At 42.9% G+C, this 19740-nt stretch overlaps 1 long non-coding RNA gene across 1 annotated transcript; it reads right to left on the bottom strand.

Annotated features, from left to right (window-relative positions):
- Nucleotides 1-2282: 2282 nt before the first annotated feature.
- Gm41767 lies at nucleotides 2283-7931 on the bottom strand. The gene is made up of 3 exons (XR_877528.1): nucleotides 7843-7931; nucleotides 4234-4417; nucleotides 2283-3604 (listed from the first exon to the last, which is right to left on the bottom strand). It is a non-coding gene; the product is annotated as a predicted gene, 41767 (long non-coding RNA).
- Nucleotides 7932-19740: the final 11809 nt, after the last annotated feature.

Below are 19740 nucleotides of genomic sequence, written 5' to 3'. Positions count from 1 at the left end.
ACGTTTTACTTTTTTGAGACAGGTTCTCACTGGCTTGCTTTGAACTTGCTATGTAGACCATGTTGGGCATCACCCTCAAAGCAACCAGCTGCCTCTGCTTTTGCGTATGGCGATTCAAGGTGTGTGCCACAGGCATCACCTTACTACTTAGAAATCTAAATCATAAACAAACAAAATCCAACATACTTTTGAACATACAAAACATACTTGAGGATGCTCTGTAGCAGAAAATAAAGAACACATTAAAAAAAAAAACCCGCCGGGCGTGGTGGCTCACACCTTTAATCCCAGCACTTGGGAGGCAGAGGCAGGCAGATTTCTGAGTTCGAGGCCAGCCTGGTCTACAAAGTGAGTTCCAGGACAGCCAGGGCTATACAGAGAAACCCTGTCTCGAAAAAAAACCAAAAAAAAAAAAAAAAAACAAACAAACAAACAAAAAAAAACACCCCAAGAACCCAAGAAACAATAAAGATGAGAGAAAACTGGGTAAATAAAAACAAATGATTATCAAATGTAATAGTACATTATTCAGTAACTTATTATAAATAAGTTAGTTCTCCCAAGTTAGTCCTTAAACTCAGTATAATAATAATAATTTAAAAAACCTTAGTATAATCATACCCAGAAATTCAGACACTAATGGAATTAGACAAAATAATACCAAATTGTCTTAACATGAAAGAAAATAAAAACTTGTAAAATGCCCAGGAAATCTGAGTAAGAGAAGGAGAAAGGAATTGCTTTAAGGACAGTTACATTTGTTTGTGGTCTACATGGGACCTTTCAGGGGTCCCTGAAGGAGCAACGTGTTCTTCCAAAGACATTCTTTGATGCCACAGACAGGCCCACAAGGCAGAATGAATAAACTCTCTCTGACTCAGAAGAAATTAAATTCATATGTTTACTCATGACTCAGTGAGATCAGCCAGTGGCTAATTGTGATTAAAATATCAAACTAACAAGTTGTTCCTCCCGTTCAAACGCACCCTCCGGTCTAGAGAATCCAGGGCAGTGACTGGAAAGGAAGGAGACCTTGGCAGATGTGTTTGTCCCTTTCCTCAGGATGCTGCTGCTGCTTCTCCTGGCTTCATGGGGGAAACAGTTGGAGGAAGGTGAAGCTCTCCATGCCCTGATTCACATGCTCTGGGAGCATGTGCTTGCGAGCACAAACTTTTTTTTTTACAGCCTTCTTCACGATTTCACTGGGCATCAGGGACAGAGAAGGCAGACTCACAGTACCCTTTGCTAAAGATCAGGATTTGTCATTAAAACCTTTTCAAATGTCAATTTGGACTCCTTGTGTTTATGAAGCTAAAGAAGCGGTCAGAGAGCACACCATGGTCTCCTTTCATAAGGGGGAGTTTTATTAATAATGTGGAAATCTTTAACAATGAAAGAACTGCTCATTTCCTTGAGAGAATAAATAACCACTAGAGTCTAACTTTTATAAACTTTAAAATGTGCATTTTCCTCTTTTCTTTCTGTGTTGGTCTGAAGGAGAAATGTCCCTCATAGGCTCACATTGAATGCTTTTTACCCAGGTGGTGGCGCTGTGTGTGGAGGTTAGGGAACCACTATGCCTTCTACCATATTGCCTGAAATGTGATTTTAATGAAGCATAGCCTGTATGAAGGAGTTAATAATCCAGAGACCTTGATGGGACATAGATCCTGTGGCATCCTCTTACTCTCAAGAAAGGTGTTCCTTAGTTCTGAGCAAAATGTAAACTGAGAGAAACCTTTATATAATGGAACTCATTATTCTGACAAGGACATGTCCCTAGGAGCTTATACTGCAGTGAGTTTTGGTGATCCGCATGTAGAAATGAATTTTACAGAGTAGAGACTGGTTCATCACTTGAATCTGGAGGTGTCAAATTCAACTGTTAATTATTGTGAAATGACCATTTGCAAACTGGACACTCGAGAGCTTTCCCAGATACTTAGGGTTAGAACCCAATCTCAGTTCTGAGTCAGAGGGAAAGAAATTTCATTTTAAAGACAAGAGAACCACAGTCAGGGAGATAGCTCAGTGGTAGATGACTAGCTGGGCAAGCATGAAGACCTTGAGTTCAGATCTCCCGCACCCACATAAAGAAAAGAAGGGATGGAAGTCACATGTGTCATCCTAGCAATGGGGACATGCTACCTAAAAGAGTCTGTTGGCTCCAAATTCAGTGAGAGACCTCATCTCAAAGGCTATAATAGAGAGAGAGAGAGAGAGAGAGAGAGAGAGAGAGAGAGAGAGAGAGAGAGAGATTCAGAGATTAAAGAGACAAAGAACATACTTTCAGCTATGAGAAGGCTAAACGGGAACGCAGTGGTGGGTGGGGGGCGTTACAGGCAGGGTTTTGTTTTGTTTTGTTTTTTAATCATAGTCGTTGTAAATGATGGCCACAATGCCACAACCATTTTATTCATCAAATGGAGTAAAAAGGAAGAGAAATCAGTGGCACCAGACAGCAGTGGATCTCGGTGAAGGATGAGCAGAATTGATTTGGGGGGGAGAAATAGAGTGGGCGCATTCGATCCCTGAACAGTGAAAGTGAATAACTACCAGGCATGCGCCAAATTCCTTGGGCAGACTCAGCATAGGCCTGTGTGAAGCTGTAGAGAGCTGTTCTTTAACATGCAGGAACAAACAAATGACCCCTGGAGGCAGGAGGCAGCTGAACTCTTCTTTGCAGAAACACTGGCTCAGTGGCTGCGGTGTGGTCCCGCGGAAATGAATGAGACTTTTCTCCCCGCTGTCCCAGGCATTCTCCTGGATGATTAATTGACAGCTCTCCAGCCAAGACTGAGTTCCTTCTGGAGGCAGGGCCCCTGGGTGCGCACCTGCCATGGCAGAACTGAAGCAGGAAAATGTATTGTCTTCCTCTTTCCCTTCGGAGTGCTGCAGCTGCTGGCCTGCTTGAAGGAATCCTTCCTCGCTTGGGGTATGAACTGGACTCGCCGAATAAAGGAAAACTGCACATTTTCAGTGAATTCAGGGAAGCAGTACTGTGGAGATTGATTTGAAAAATCCCCGCCACTCACAAGCTTTGGGGGCTGTTCTTTTTTCCCTGCCTGTCTGGTGCCCCCTTTCCTATAGGGCTTTCTGCCCACATTCCTGAATGCCACAGCGCACTGCGACAGCTGTGGTGGTAGCCTGGAATCCCGAGGACGCTGGTGGGGCCTCTTGCATTCAAGAGCAGAGATGCTTCGCCTGAAGGGAAAGCAAACCGAGCTGTTGGTGCAGAATTCATGAGACGTCCATCCGGCACAAATAGTTCCCGGAAGGCAAGGTCAAAAGACAGTCTGCCGTGTGGAAGATTTCTGTGGCTTTCCAAAAGTTAAAAGTGGATTTGTTTGCCAAAGACACGTTTAAGCTGAAGTTTCTTGGGGCTTATTAGCAGAATTTGTGGTGTCCTCAAATTTGGACAGAAGGTTTTTATGAGAATAATTCCAGAAGCTAGAGACAATTAGGAGTTGCCACAAAAACACTCATGCCTGGGTATTGTCATTTTAGTAGCTTTCATTGAGCACTCATAATGACATTTTTCATTAATTGTGTTGTGACTTCTTGCCTTCTTTGTCCAAGACACATTATGTGGCAGAGAGAGACCCTGAAATAAAAATAACAATCAAAACAACGTAGTATATAATATAGGTACAAGATCCATGAAAATAATAGATCAGAGGGGAAGGTTTCAGAAATCCTGGAATGTGGTGGAATGGGTCTGAAAGTGCCCTTGAGAAGGTGATATTTAACACACGGAGGAGAAGGAGGCTGAGTTGCCTTGTCCTGGGCATGTAGGACCATCTGGGCAGAAAGAAGCAATCCCTAGTATAAATAGAAAAGATAAAGTAATTTATTGGTAGAAATGCTGCATTTAATGAGTCTGAGAAAATGTCAGGATTGGAATAAATAACCCCGAGTATGTCCATGTCCTAATAGAGGAAGCTACAGCTATACTGGGCAACTTGGTGATGCCCAATATCACACATACTCCGTACACATACCCCAATAAGATAGCGATCAAATCTGCCTACATTATATAGAAGCTCTTGGATTAATGAAGGAAAAGTCCAGAATCTGAAATGTTGAAAGGATTGGGTAACTATGTTGTTAGCAGATGGGATGGAGTTTGCCATCATCTGATCTTAAGAATAGTCCTCCTGATTATCCAGGTGGACTGCGTCTCATCATCAAAGCTAATGAATAGAGCAAGAAGGCAGGTGAAAAAGAACTTACCAGCAGTATGGGAAGAACCTATTCAGACATTGCTGGATACAGAGATGGTGTCTGAGGCCTTAAGCCAAGAAGTGCTGTGGCCCCTAGACCCTTCAAAAGACAAGCAAGTGGTTTCTCACATGGAGTGTCCAGCAAGGAACATGGCCCTGCCATCACCTTGATGTCAGCCCCGGAAGGTGTCCACCTACAGAGTCAGAGATGACATATATCATTTTAAGTCACCCTATTTGTAGAAGGCATTCCTCAGCCAGGAAGCTAACGACCATATCTGCCAATAATCTCAGTGAGAATTCATCAGCCACACACCCAGGAAGCAAGGGGCTCCTCTGATTCCCTAAGATGAGCTAGTGTTATCCTCTGCCCTGCATCCACTGCCTTCTAGATTTCAGTCCTGTCTGGCCCATGTGAAGAGTATCTAGGTGAGTACAGAGGGAGGGAGGTGAGCAGAAAGAGGGAACAAGAGAAGGAGCCAGCATCAAAGAGGAAGAGTACAGCACTTGCTCGGTCTCAGAGGTAATTGGGTCACATGCTCTACTGGGTAGGTGTGAAAATCTCCAGTTTACAAATGGAAAAAAAAACCGACTAAGGGAACTCAGTGTGTGTGTGGTGTGTGTGTGTGTGTGTATGTGTTTGTGTGTGTGTGTTGTGTGTGTGTGAGTGTGTGTGTGTTGTGTGTGTGAGTGTGTGCATTTGTGTGTGTGAGTGTGTGTGTTTGTGTGTGTGTGAGTGTGTGCATGTGTTTGTGTGTGTGAGTGTGTGTGTTTGTGTGTGTGTGAGTGTGAGTGTGAGTGTGTGTGTGTTTGTGTGTGTTTGTGAGTGTGTGTGTGTGTGTGTGTGTGTGCTGACAAGGGTCAATCCCAAGCTTTTAGGCAAACGGTTGACCATTAAGCTACATTCCCAGCAATACATGGAAGTGTAGAGTAAGCATGACTTGACTCAGAAGCTATTTGGCTGTGAAGGCCTTGTTTGTGGCAGCTAGACCAAATGGCTCAGAGTACGGGGGAAGATGACAGCTTAGATCCTAGCAACACCGTTGTGATGTGGACATGTGACTGACTTTCTGGATCAGTTTGTGAAGGTGGCCCCATTCACGGACATCCTGGAGGTTGTCAGAAGCATGGAGCTTCCCATGAGGGTGGGGCAGAACTGCTGCCCACCTGTCTCAGCATCTAATCGGCAGGACATACCACACTCACTCTCATGGTCTTTGCTTCTTCTCTCCCATGACTCAGAAACTGAATGTCTTAGGACTTTACTGCTGGGAAAAGACACCACGCCCAAGGCAACTCTTGTAAGGACAACATTCGATTAAGGCTGGCTTACAGAGTCAGAGGTTCATCCCATAATCATCATGGTGGGAACATGGCAGCATCTAGACGGGCATGGTGCAGGAGGAGCTAAGAGTTCTACGTCTTCATCTGAAGGCTGCTAGCAGAAGACTGTCTACCAGGCAGCTAGGATGAAGGTCTTAAAGCCCACACCCATAATGTCACACCTACTCTAACAGGGCCACACCTTCTAATAGTGCCACACCCTGGGCTGAGCATATACAAACTATTACACCGATGTAAATCTTTTCAACATTCCAGATTCTGGACTTTTCCTTCATAAATCCAAGAGGTTCTGTATAATTTAGGCAGATTTGCTCGATATCTTATTGGGGTATGTGTGTGGCTGGATGTGCATTCATGCGTGTGCGCACTTGATATCCAGTCTATCAACAGCCTAGCACAGGACCACTTAGACCAGGATAGCTGCATCACCTCTCATAGCCTCCAGGGGTCCTCAGCTCTCCATTTCCCATCCTGCAACACTGTGATTGAAGGAGAGTGGCTACACCCAGCTTTTTACATGGGCTCTGGGTATATGAAGTCCGACCCTTTCACTTTGAAGGCAAGCTTTCTACTGGCTGAACCATCTCTCCAACCCTCTTGTTGCTTTTTAACCATGAGAAATCTGAGTCTCTATGATTTGTTTGGCCATTTAAGCTCCTTTGCATGTCAGTGACTCACAACCCATTCTTTCTGACTTCTAGTGTGCCTTTCCTCTCCTCTTACAAGTGTCCAAAGTCTTCTGTGATAAACAATCCTGCAAGTCAAAGATCTCAACCTGTGGGCCTCAACCCTTTAGGGCTTGAATGACCCTTTTACAGGGTTCGTCTAAGACCATCAGAAAACATAGATGTTTGCATTAAGATTCATAACAGTAGCAAAATTACAGTTATGAAGTAGCAACAAAAAAGATAATTTTATGGTTAGGGCTCACCATAACATGAAGAACTATATTAAAGGGTTACAACACTAGAAAGACTTGGAACCTCTCTGTAAGAGCATTTGGCCTTGTGACTTTATCAATATAGATCACCCTCTCTTGGCCAAAAGAAGGGTACTAGATTCAAATTTAGTAACTCAGACTTCTTGAGAATTTTCTGTGATTCTGAGGATCCAACCCAGTGTCTCCTGTATGCATGCTAGATACCTGCTCTATCACCAAGGTATATTCTAGTGCAGCTGTTAGAATCTAAAAAGCAGTAACCCAAATATAGAAAATGGCAGAAGCCGGTTATCTTTGGGGAATCCAATCAATGTAAATTTTTTCCTGATGTAATGAATTTGGGTTGAGATATCTGTAGATATTTTAATCCCCAACACTCCATTTGCTAGATTAACTAATGCTTATAATGAAATATTTTATTTATATTAATTTTGAGTCAGTGTTGATTACTTACCATTAGAAAAAAATAAGCCAGAGCTTGGAGAGATGGATCAGTGGTTAAAGACAGGCTGCTCTTCCAGAGGACCCAGGTTCAATTCCCAACACCCACATGATAGCTCACAACTGTCTGTAACTCCAAATTCAGGTGGTCCAATGTCCTCTTCCCTCTGTTGCACCAGGTATGTACACTGTGCTTACACATACATGTAGTCAAACACCCACACACATAAAATAATATTTTTTATTTAAAAAAACATCAATTGGTAAATCATATCTCCTGAATAACTACTATATACCAATGTGTGGTGGTTTGGATACAAATGGCCACCAAAGGCTCATATATTTGAATGCTTGATCATTCGAGAGTTAGGCAACTTCCAAGGCATTGCTTGTGTAGCCTCAGTGGAGTAGGTATGGCCTGGTTGAAAGAAGTGTGTCACAAAAGTTGGGCTTTGGTTTTCAAAAGTCTAAGCCAGGTCTGGTGGCTCTCTGTAATTCTGCTGCCTGAAAAATCTTGGTTAGAACTTTCAGCTTTCAACTTTCAACTTCTCCAGCACCATAACGTCTGCCTGTTTGCTGCCATGATGCTCCCAGCAATGATGACAATGGACTGAACCTCTAAAACTGTAAGCCAGCCCCAATTTAATGCTTTCCTTTATAAGAGTTGCCATGGTCATGGGTCTCCTCACAGCAACAGGACACTAACTAAGACAAAGGCTTTAATATTCTGCACTTCATAGACTCTGAGCAACCAGATTCGACCCTACTTTCCATGAAGCTGGGACTTTTACTGCTTAAACGAGGGTGTAATCTCTGCACATGTGGAGTCAGAACCCTCAAAGACAGGTAAAAGCGACTGATCTTTTTCTACTTCCCCAATGAACAGTTTCTTACCTCTAGTCCACCTTCTTGATTTCAAGAGCGAACAAACAGAAGTTTGGCTCCAAATTTCAGCCCAGAATCCTGCTGTTACTTACTTCGAATTCTTTAGAAACTCCCACAAACATTCTTCTCTATGAAATAATTCTTTTGGCCATTAAAAAGGTATCTGCAAAAGTTAGTCACCTTTCTGTCACCATGACAAAAATACCTCAGGCAATCAACACAAAGGAGTAAAGGTTAATTTCGTCTCACCGTTTTGGTATTTTAGGCCGTGGTCATAGTCACCTGGCCACATTGCCTTTAGGCCTATGGACGTCATAGATTATGACAGAGCATCTGTAAAGGAAGTGATTCACTTTATGATGAACAGGAAGTAGATAAGAGAGAAGGGAAAGGGCTAGGGTCCCACAAGTCCACGTCAAGAGCACATCTTCAGTAACCTAACTTATTTCTATGAGACACCATTTCCTAATGGTCCCACTATTTTCCGGTGATATCACAGGCTGGGGACTGAGTGTTCAACAGAGGGTCATTGGAGGATATTCAAGATTCAGGCAAGGGTACTCTCCATGCAAAATGACACTTGAAAATGCAAAATGGCCTTTAAATGAGGTCATCATAACGCTGTCTGTTTTAGTTTTACCACTTTTGTTAATGTTATTTAACTTCGTGTGTGTACTTAGGTGTGCACACATGTGCCACAGTACTGTCTGGAAGCCAGAAGACAACTTGCAGGAGTCAATTGGTTCTAGATACCTAACACACATGTCACAGGGATGGAACTCAGGTCTTCAGGCTTGGCAGCTGATCCCTTTACCTGATGAGCCATCTCACCAGCCCCACCCTGTGCCTTTTCATATTGACATTATCATGGTGACATGACATAGTCTTAAGATGAGATTCTGAGAAAGGAACATAAATGAATATATCATGTAGGGTCGCCATTTGTTCCAACTTCTTTCCAAATGGATTTTGGACTTGATGCCTGGAGTCTAAGCCAGCCACTTTGTTTCATAAAATAGAAAGCATCCTTCATGAGAGTCAAACAGCATAAGCTAAGGAGATTGGATGTAGGATGATGTCAGGGAATGACTCTGCCTACCTTTGGGTTCCAAGTTTATGCCTATCTATCTATCTATCTATCTATCTATCCATCCATCTATCTATCTATCAAGATAGATATTAACAGCAAATTATATATTGCTAAGCCTTTGTTACTTAGGTCTGGTGTCCCTTACAATCACCTATTCCTTAGCCTTTTATGACACGGCTAGACCTATGCCAAGCAGAGTATTTACCTCTGCACTGCCTCATGCCGCTATGCCCTGCCCTCAGTCTTCTTGGATCTTAACCAAGACATGGGCAGATTGTAAACACCACAACAGTAAAGTTCAAGATATACACTACTAAATAGTAAGCATGGTTATTATATTTGGTGCCCACATATTCCTAGATAGGCTCAGATGTGAGTATCCTCTTATCCTCATGTACAGAAGCAATATTCTGTCCCTGACCTGCATGGCAAGTCTCAGGTTGGGTTGGCCTCTGTGTCTGCCTTATGTTGCCAAACTTGATGTTCTGTAAGGCCATACCCTGTGAATAATGAATCTGACCTTTGATGTTGGATGATTAACAGATCATCTCTCAGAACCCCAGGCTCCTCACCCGCGTAATGGGAAGAGCCTCATAGAATGGTTCAGAGAGGGTGAGGTAATACGCAGGCTTTGGTGGTGGTGCCTTGTATATCCTCAAATTGTATTACTTATTACTATGGTCATTGTTTCACTCCAGGAGAGAAAGTTAAAAAGCAGAAGGACCAGTTTGGAGAGATGAGTAAACCTGGTGTTCAATGGAGTCGCCTTTCTTGAGTCACCCCTAAACATATCTTGTATTTCATAAGAGATAAAAAAGCCGTTACATGAAAACATGCCGTGTCTGCCTTCCTCATCCAGTTAGCTTAACAAAGCCTTTCATCCACTAAGTTCAGTTCTGTATGGAAAGTAGGTAGGTAACCTGAAGCAGAAGTAAGCTTGCCTATGTCCTTTGCCTCTGAGTTCCCAGCTGCTCTGGCCCCTGACTCAGCGCCCTCCCCATGATCCTTGTTTACCCATAGTGCTTTACAAATGTACGGCATCTTTAATGAGAGTGTTCATAAAATTCCCTTGTCATCTTACAGAATCATCTGCAGAGATCTCTCTGATTACAATGCTAATTTTAACAAATTCTGGGAACTGTCCTTAGCCAGGCAAACCAGTCTCAGAGAAACAATAGCTACTTTCTAGCCAGTGTCAGAATGAGGATGGTAGGGAGCTGAGGTTGGAGTTGCAGGGTTTGAGTTCTCTTGAGGAAAACCATGCATCGAGCCCTTATTTAACAATGTCCCCTGGGTGCAGGGGGAGGGGGATGAACCAACCCCCTTGCAGAGTTATCTAATTTTCACAGATTTGCCAGGATTACAATACCCACACTTTCCCTTTCCATCTTTCTGGAAGCGTATTTGTGTTCCAATGTCAAGAAAGAGAAGAAAAAGACAGTATTCATTCAGAGTAGCTTACAGCTCCTGGGCCTTCCTTATCTTGTCTCTTTAACCTATTACTGTTGTTTAGATTCCATTTAACACTCTCACCCAGAAATGCACAACTTCCTGGTCACTATAGGGCATGCTAGCTTTCCTTAGTTTCTCAGGACCCAGAGCACTGAGCAAAAGTTCAGTTAGAATGTGTGAGCTAGGGTATTTATTTATGTTCTATGAATCTTAGGATATAACGCTGTCATGAATATATATAGAAACATACCAGTCCAAAAGATGAGTGTCTCACTTCCAACCAAACTAAATCAAAAGCTGAGCTGATGTGGAAGGGACACTATTTTTGGATGGAGAAAATGGTGCTAAGAAGAAATAACCTACTCTTAAAAGCCATTTTGAAGATGAACACACGTGATAAAGAAGATAAGGGACCCTGTGGTTTCAAGCAAAGAGACCATTACTTCTGCTGCTCAGAATCACACACACACGCGCGCGCACACACACACACACACACACACACACACACACACACACCTTTTTTAAAGTGAGATATTTGAACTGGTGAGTACCTCTGAAGTTATCTGCTGCTTAACTTAACTTAGCTCTTGCAAAGGACCAGGGTCAGTTCTTAGAGCCCACATCAGCTTTCTATCTCAAGCTCCTGGGGAGTAAATACTTTCTTTTGGCTTTACTGGGAACCCATGTTCATGTGTGTATGCATACACACACACACACACACACACACACACACACACACACACACAAATGAAAACAGGTATCTTTTAAAATTAAAAAGATTGAGCTGCATATTGGCACCTTAGTATATCTCCTTCCCTCCTTATAACACGTGCAAATAAGAATGTCTCCACACAGTGCTTTCCTGTATGGACCTAGATGTGGCTCCCTATTCCCAACACTTGGAACAAGGGAGCACATGACCATCTTGTCCCATTATGTGGGATTGTATTTTAATGGTGGTAAAATGTTCAAAGCTACTGAATGCTCTGACTCTGCATTCCCATCACCACCACCTATAACTTACATATACCATTTCACTGACGGAGTCATTTCATATTCCTAACAGCTAGTATAATTTCTGGCAGGCCGGAGATAGACAGCAAATGACTGCTTAGGTATTACTAGGAAACAGCTCTTATATCCATGTTATCTGCTAGGCCCTGTTCCAAGAGCTTTGCAGATATTAATTACTTAATCCATATGGCATCTCTAGGAAGTAGTTGCTATTATTACTCCATTTGACAGATGACCAAAAAAAAAAACGGGATATGAAGATTCGAAGGCAACTGGGTCTTAAGTGGCTGAGTTAAAACCGAGGGAAACCAGTCTGGTCACATTTCTTATCTCTGCTCTCATCCTAAACCGCAGACCCTATTTATCTTACATAACTTGAGAGATTCCCAAGTTCTACAGAATGTGGTTCTAATTCCCAATTTTTAGATTACCAGTAGAGAATACAGACCATCTTGCTAATGATACTAGGGCTTAAAAGCTGTTACAAAGAACATGGAAACAGGTTTTTCTCCTTTTTCTTCCAAAATCACATGGTTTCAATAATAATAATAATAATAATAATAATAATAATAATAATAATTTCTATGAGGATAAACAAGAAAACAACAGTTGCTCCGAGTCTTCCAGTATCATTTAGATAGACAACAGAGCTGTGGGTTTTACAATAGTTTCTAAAACATAAATATAGTGACTGCATGTCACTAAAGACAAATCAGCACAGATATCTGGGGACCTATGATAGCACAGGGGACCCTTAATGCACTGTGAGAGGCTAGAACAAACAAACCAATGTTTCTAGTCATCTGAGAAGGTTCAAAGAAACCACGTGACAGAAATGAAGATGCCGAAGTTGTTCTATGTTCTGAATCTCCTTCATTGACTCTCAGAGGTACACTAGAAGAGCAGTGAATTCCCCAGCTCCAAGAATAAGATTCACTCTCATTTTCACCTATGAATTTACCAGAGATGCTCCACTCAAGGACGAATAACAGTGAGCGTGACAAGGCCACTTTTCCAATATTCCCTCTCTATTAATTTTGTTATTCAGCCAACAAAATGAGTCGTCTGGACAACATGCCTTCTGACTATCAGGTTAGACTCTCTCCGTCAGAGTCTCTCAGCTCTGTTCTTTGACCTTTAAGAACAGAACAAACCAAGGAACAGTAATATGTGAATGCCTAAAGTTAAACAGAAAACGAAGGTTTCTCTGTGCTTTTCCCTTATTCTTGGTTCCTAAAACGTCATTTAAATGAAATGAAACTGTGACTTAGAGAGATGGCTCCACAGTTAAGAGCACATGGTACTTTCCAGCCAGAATGAGCCCCACTGTACCAGGGCTTTCCAATGTCCACTACTCATTGTTCTTCTCAAAATGCAATATTTACTGTCTTGTGAATGCCTTGATTCCCCCCATAAACCCCAACTCTATATGAAATCTTTGACAGCATCATGTTAAATGAAACAGACAAAAACTGCATGCAATAGCACTCACACATGTGTCTGTTGGAAGTCTTTTCTCAGTCGAGAGTCCCTCTGCCCAAATGAGTCTATCTTGTGTCAAACTGACACAAAACTTGCCAGAATATGAGCTCAAACCATCCAATACAGAAAAATATGTACATATGTTTGTGCTTGTGTGCGTGTATAATGATACATGTATGTATGTGTGTGTGTAATATATTATGTAATAATTGCAATAGTATATTATGTAATAATTGCTGTTGAAGCTAGTATAAAGTGTTTATAGATGATTTAAATAGCTAGGCTTTAATTGTTAACCAACTGGATTGATTGATTGACTGGCCGACTCACTAACGTTATTGCTCATCTTTATGAAAAAAAAATGAGGAAACTTGGGCCTCACTCAGTATGAAAGACTCTTGGAATTTCAGGCAGGTTACCTACATGGTTGGGTGCACATTTTCTTTGGTAAAATTACAGCCTAGCATATACCATTTTTTGCTTCGAGAGTGTGTAATCTGAGGTTAAGTTTCCTCCTCCAACCTTAAGGCACAAAATGAAATAAATATAGACACAAATACTAGGGAAGTAAGTTATAGGTGGTCCTTTAGAAGTCAATTTTATCTGCGCACCTAGCCATAAAAAGCAGCATCTGCTCTGCTAAATTCAGGTGTTTTATATCCTTGTCATTAATTGGAGGGGACATTATGTCATCATACATCAACAGTTAAGGTTGGTTAAAGTGCCACTTATCTCAGGTGCTGTCATTAATCAGATTCTTTCGAGCTTGGTAACTCCAGAGGCTTGGCTCGAAGCTGCTCAGGGTAGATGGGTTTTCCCTGGAGGTTTGGGGTGTCTTTTTATTATCTTCTTGAATGAAAACCTTGGGCCCCAGACGTAAGTGGCTATTAAGGAGCTGTTCTGATGCTTCAAAGAAGAGAAGCATCCTTCCTTGCCTTCATGCCCCTACTCTCATGCTTCTCCCAAAGAGCCACACTGGAGAGGGAGGAACCTCAGCCACAGGCTGTCACCATACCACCATACTGTGCTTTAACCCATTCAAGGATCTCAGAGCACCAACGACATCATGGCTGGCGCTTCTGAAGCTGGAGATCAACAGCAGCCTGTGGAAGCAGCACCCTCCCCGCTTGCCTGACACTGGGGCTCCTGGGTGCCTCCCTGGTCATCAAGAACGACATATATATATTTGTTGCTTCCCCTGAAAATATTTGTTACAGTCTTTTCCTGCAGGGCCTTTGAGATTGGCGTACATTTTCAGGAGCAGAACAGTATTTGTTTTACTTTATCCTTTTCCTTTTCCTTTTCCTTTTCCTTTTCCTTTTCCTTTTCTTTTTCATTTTCTTATTTATTTCTTCTTCTTTTTCTTTTGTTATTTGTTTGTTTGTTTTAGAATGCAGCCTCTATGCCTCCCCCACTCCTACCGTAAAACTTCAAGGCAAAATCTTCATGTGGCTGATTGAGAATTGACCGTGGATCTTGAAGCTGGAAGGAGGAATTCTCCTCAGAGACTCCAAATGAGAACTGAATCCATCTAAAACTTGATCCAGAGTCTACCTGACACATGTGGTAACCCTAAACGGAGAAGTCAGCCCGAGCCTGAGATCCCGAAGTGCAAGTTCACAAAGGGATGCTGTTTTTTGTCCTTTGTTAGAACTTGGTGACAAAGGAGGAAGGCAGCATGGCCTGGACAATCAAAATCATCTAAGCACTGCAGCAAGAAAGGCTGCTCTTTGTTCTCTGAGCAACAGAGGCCTCTGCTGGGATCACACCAGGATGACAAGATCTTGTTTTGTTCTTTCACTTCTGTTTGCTCCTTTTCCTCTTCTGTGTAAAGAAAAATTTGAAAGAGTGGGGGACAGCAAGAAACAAAGAGAGTTTCTATGTCAACCTTCATAGCTGTGGAAAGGAAGAACCAAGAAGAGAAGAGGAAGAGAACACGAGGAAGATAAATCTTTGTTGGCATATACTCACAATGCATTTCATAGCAACATTTTTATATGAGTATTTGATGTACTTTGGCCATGCTTCCTCTCATGCCTCAACTCTCCTCCCTCTCCCTCTCCCTCTCCCTCTCCCTCTCCCTCTCCCTCTCCCTCTCCCTCTCCCTCTCCCTCTCCCTCTCCCTCTCCCTCTCCCTCTCCCTCTCCCTCTCCCTCTCCCTCTCCCTCTCCCTCTCCCTCTCCCTCTCCTTCTCCCTCTCCCTCCTCTCTCTTGCGCGCGCTCGACTGGCCAGGAAGAACGACGCTGCAACAGGATCCTTCTGCACACATTTATTGGGAGAGCTTGATTGTAGAGGCGAAGAGACTCTGAGCCCAGAACTGGTGCTGCTTTTATAGGCCTAGGAGGAGCGTGTCTCACACCCGGATTGGTTATGCACTAAGCCTCATTTGCATGTTCCTCATCTGATTGGCTACTCTCTCTCAGTACCTTACAGGACCTCATTATCATACCTCATTTGCATGTCTCACATCTGATTGGTTATACTCTCAGTACCTTACAGAACCTCATTATCATACCTCATTTGCATGTCTCACATCTGATTGGTTATACTCTCAGTACCTTACAGAACCTCATTATCATGCCTGGGCCAGGCAGTGTCTTTGCAAAAAACTTTACTGCATATGTACACATTGGTTGTTTGTCCAATCTTATGCGTGGTGGCTAGCAGTAGTCAGTGCCACTCAGCAATGGCACATGTGGCTTCCCACATCTCCCCCTGTTTGTTTTAATAAAATGAGGCTGGACTAGGCCTGTGCAATTATGCCCATCCACCGTGGCTCCTGTTTTAGGTCGTTCCTCTAATGTCACAGCCTTACCCGTTTTAGGGTAACCCTATCGCCACCGGGCCCCATGTCTTAGGTTGGACTGTGCACGAGGAAAGTTGCCCGTCTCTGGATACCGCAGTGCTGTGTGACAATAACTGCTAAATGACCTAGGGCGAACTCTGCAAAAGATGCCAGCCAAAAAATGAATTAGTGGGGAAATCATGATCACCCTATTGATGAGCAAGGGCTGATCAATGATCATTGAGTCTCTCTCATCCCATCTCATGCTGACTAATTCTTGAGCATAGATAACCAAATTTCAGGGGAGGAGCCGTTTTCAATAGCTAAAAGTGCCTGAGTTACAATCACCTTGTCATGTTTTTGTTGGGTTCTGAATTTGCATACCAACCAGAGCATGAACACCAGTCCACAGCATATGGCAACACCAAACAAAATCACTCCCACTCATTCCTTAAAGTAAGAAAAATCAGAGATAAGCCAAGAGGTAAAGTCTCCGAGGGTCACTGGTTCCACTCTGGTCCCATTAAGGTTCAGGATCTGTATCTGCAGCCTCGTCTGCAACCTTTCCAGCTCCTGCGACCAGTTCCCCTTCAGGAAATTTGATAGGTCTGTACTTTTAATAAAAGAATTATTAATATACCTATTGGGAGTAATGCATACATGCGATGTGGATGCCACACAACTCATTTGTATGACATCCATCATCTGTTCCATGTCATGTTGTAAAATATCCACTCTGATTCACTAACATTAACCCTGAGGTGATATGAGAATCCACCCTTTGCAGGGTAAGCAATGCCTCAGACGTTTTTTCTGCTATCTGACTTATAGTGTCAGCAGTATTAATTTGATCTGCCCAATTAGAGATAATCTTTTTCTTAAAAAATATACAGGGTGTAAAAGGTTTATCCACATTATGCACAAAGCATAATGTATAATTTAAATGAATACTAGTACTCTTATACACCCGTGGCTCTTGAGGAGTTTGTCATGCATAAGGCACATCCAAAAAACATTCCTTTGCAAAAAACAAAGGCTAGGTAGAAGAATTGGAATGTACCGGTAAAGGTACTGGCCATGATCTTACTATGGCCCATAAAGGTATACTTATCCTGGTTTCAATCATCAGGAGCAGGAGAATCATCTTGGGGTTCATATTGCTCTTTCACGGTCCTTGTCAGTCGCGTCAGGACCCAAAGTGGATTTTCTTCACCCTGTGGAAAAACACAAATAGCTCCCTGGGATCTGATTAAGATAGGATCCGGGCCATACCATTTATCATCAAGGACATTTTTCTGTTTGACCATTTCATTGGGCGATTGAGGCCATTGTCCGTACCTTTCAGCTGGTGATCTTCCAGCATCATCCAATTTTAAAAAATTAAGAGTAAATATTGTAAGGGATAGAGCCATCTTTGGCGTCATAGCCTCTATTCTCCCTTTCTGTTTTTGCAAATATTGTTTCAGAGTGCAGTGGGCTCTCTCAATGATGCCTTGGCCCTGTGGATTATAGGGCAATCCAGTAATATGTTTTACTTGCATTTGTTTGCAAAATTGGCTAAATTTAGAAGAAGTATATGCAGGACCATTGTCTGTCTTTAACACTAGGGGCTTGCCCCATGCAGCCCAAGCCTCTAAGCAGTGAGATATGACAATGAACTGCTTTTTCCCCTGTCAAGGGAGAGGCATATAGGACACCAGAACTGGTATCAATGGATACATGTACATATTGTAATTTCTCAAAAGATGGGATATGCGTGACGTCCATTTGCCAAACATATAGGGGTTGCAATCCGCGAGGATTAACACCCATGGAAGGTGCATTAATCAATTCTACACATTTACCACACTGTAGGACAATATCTCCTAATAATTTTTGAAAATCATTTAGTGTCTTTAGATGATCTTTTCTTATACTAATCTTTTGTGGGGTGACACATCGTAAAGTAATAGTGGCTCCTAAAAAATGACTAACATTAGACTGCTGTACTTTTTCTGGTGCAATAATCAAGCCATTATTTTTTAAAGTTTCATTAAGCAAGCCATAAGCTTGCTGTATACTTTCTTCTTCTGGTCCACCTGATAACACTGTGTCTCCTTTCTTTTTCCTTTTTCTTTTTAAGCCCTTCTCCTCTCCCGACATACTTTCTTGTTGCTCTGTAAGGATTTTCTGACCTGTCTTGACTGCCTCTACACACAGTTTCAAACAGTAACAGAGTCCATATATCAGAACAAACAAGACCAAAACTATCAGACCTACCCACAAAGGGTCAATGGGAGAAAAAAAGCATAACTCATGAACCTTAACTTGTCCCAAACCTGGGAACCTTATCGTCTCAATCCTTTCTTTCCTTCTCTTCTCTCTTTCCCTTTTCTCTTTCCTTTTTTTTCTTTCCTTTCCCTTTTCCTTTCCTTTACTATTTCCTTTTCTTTCTTACTGATTCCTTTTATTTTTTTCTCCCTTTTCTTTTTCTTAAAAAACATATCCCCCTTTAACCTGGGGATCAATTTGGGAGACTTACCGGTACCACCGTTCCTCAGCTGAAGAGTTCTGAATCCACGCAGTCGGATCCTTCTTAGCAGTCTGTTTTGCAGGAACACTTCATTATCACCGTTCCCCAGCTGAAGAGTTCTGAATCCATGCCGGATCCTTCTCAGCAGTCTGTTTTGCGGGAACCTTTATTAACCGCTCCTTCCCCGTGATGCAGTTCTGAATCCTCCCTGTAGCAGGGGGTCTTCGCTTGTGCCCGAAGATGTTTCTTGTCCCGGGTTTTCAGCACCACTTCTTGCGCGCTCTCGACTGGCCAGGAAGAACGACGCTGCAACAGGATCCTTCTGCACACATTTATTGGGAGAGCTTGATTGTAGAGGCAAAAAGACCCTGAGCCCAGAACTGGTGCTGCTTTTATAGGCCTAGGAGGGGTGTGTCTCACACCCGGATTGGTTATGCACTAAGCCTCATTTGCATGTTCCTCATCTGATTGGCTACTCTCTCTCAGTACCTTACAGAATCTCATTATCATACCTCATTTGCATGTCTCACATCTGATTGGTTATACTCTCAGTACCTTACAGAACCTCATTATCATGCCTGGGCCAGGCAGTGTCTTTGCAAAAAACTTTACTGCATATGTACACATTGGTTGTTTGTCCAATCTTATGCGTGGTGGCCAGCAGTAGTCAGTGCCACTCAGCAACGGCACATGTGGCTTCCCACACCTCTCCCTCTCCCTCTCCCTCTCCCTCTCCCTCTCCCTCTCCCTCTCCCTCTCCTCCCTCCCCCTCCCCCTCTCCCTCCCCCTCCCCCTCTCCCTCCCCCTCCCCCTCTCCCCCCTCCTCTCCCCCTCCCTGTCCCCCCTCTCTCTCCCCCTCCCCCTCCCTCTCCCTCTCCCCCTCCCCTTCCCATTCCTCCCTTTTATTTTCCCAAGGAGCCCACTTACTATCCTACTGCTTAAAGAACACACTCAGATTTAATTCTCTTTGCAAACCAGTTGTTAGAGCTACCCTACTGAGGATGAATTGAGATGTCTACTATTTAGCCTCATTCCCAAAGCCTTCAGATTGGGAGTCTGTCTGTCGCTATCATTTGAGTCCAAGAGGTGTTAGCTCTCAATGCATTCTACCGCTGAGCTACATACCCAGCCCCTGGATCGAAGCTCTTTCTTCCAATTTGTTACAGTAAAGACATGGTTTCATCCGTCTCAGCCAACGCGACCTTAACATCATGTGGTTTTTTCTTGCCCTTCTCTTAAATGAGGTCTATGGATTATAAAATGTACAGGCTTGAGTAACGCCTTTGCAATAAGGGTCAGGCAGATCAACCCAGCTGAAGATAGGCAGCTGAACTTCCACTAAACCCTAGAGACCAACCCAACTGACATCTTTGTTATTGCCTCCCCGTTTTGCCAGAAGAAATGGCCAGTGCCTGCGAACTAGAGCAAAGGAGGTGGTAGCAACTGCTCTCTAAAGAACTAGGGTAAGACAAAGGAGTTTTAAAATCCTTCTCAGGAACCCCCAAGCTCTGAATTAATTATGTCTAACATCATTTTTTCTTTCTCTTTCTGGAAGCAGATGAGGGCTAAGA

This window comes from Mus musculus, chromosome 18 (assembly GCF_000001635.26).
Source record: "Mus musculus strain C57BL/6J chromosome 18, GRCm38.p6 C57BL/6J".
In the NCBI taxonomy this organism is placed as follows: Eukaryota; Metazoa; Chordata; class Mammalia; order Rodentia; family Muridae; genus Mus; species Mus musculus.
The sequence above is the reverse complement of the archived record's forward strand: the minus strand, read 5'-3'. Positions and strand labels throughout refer to the sequence as shown.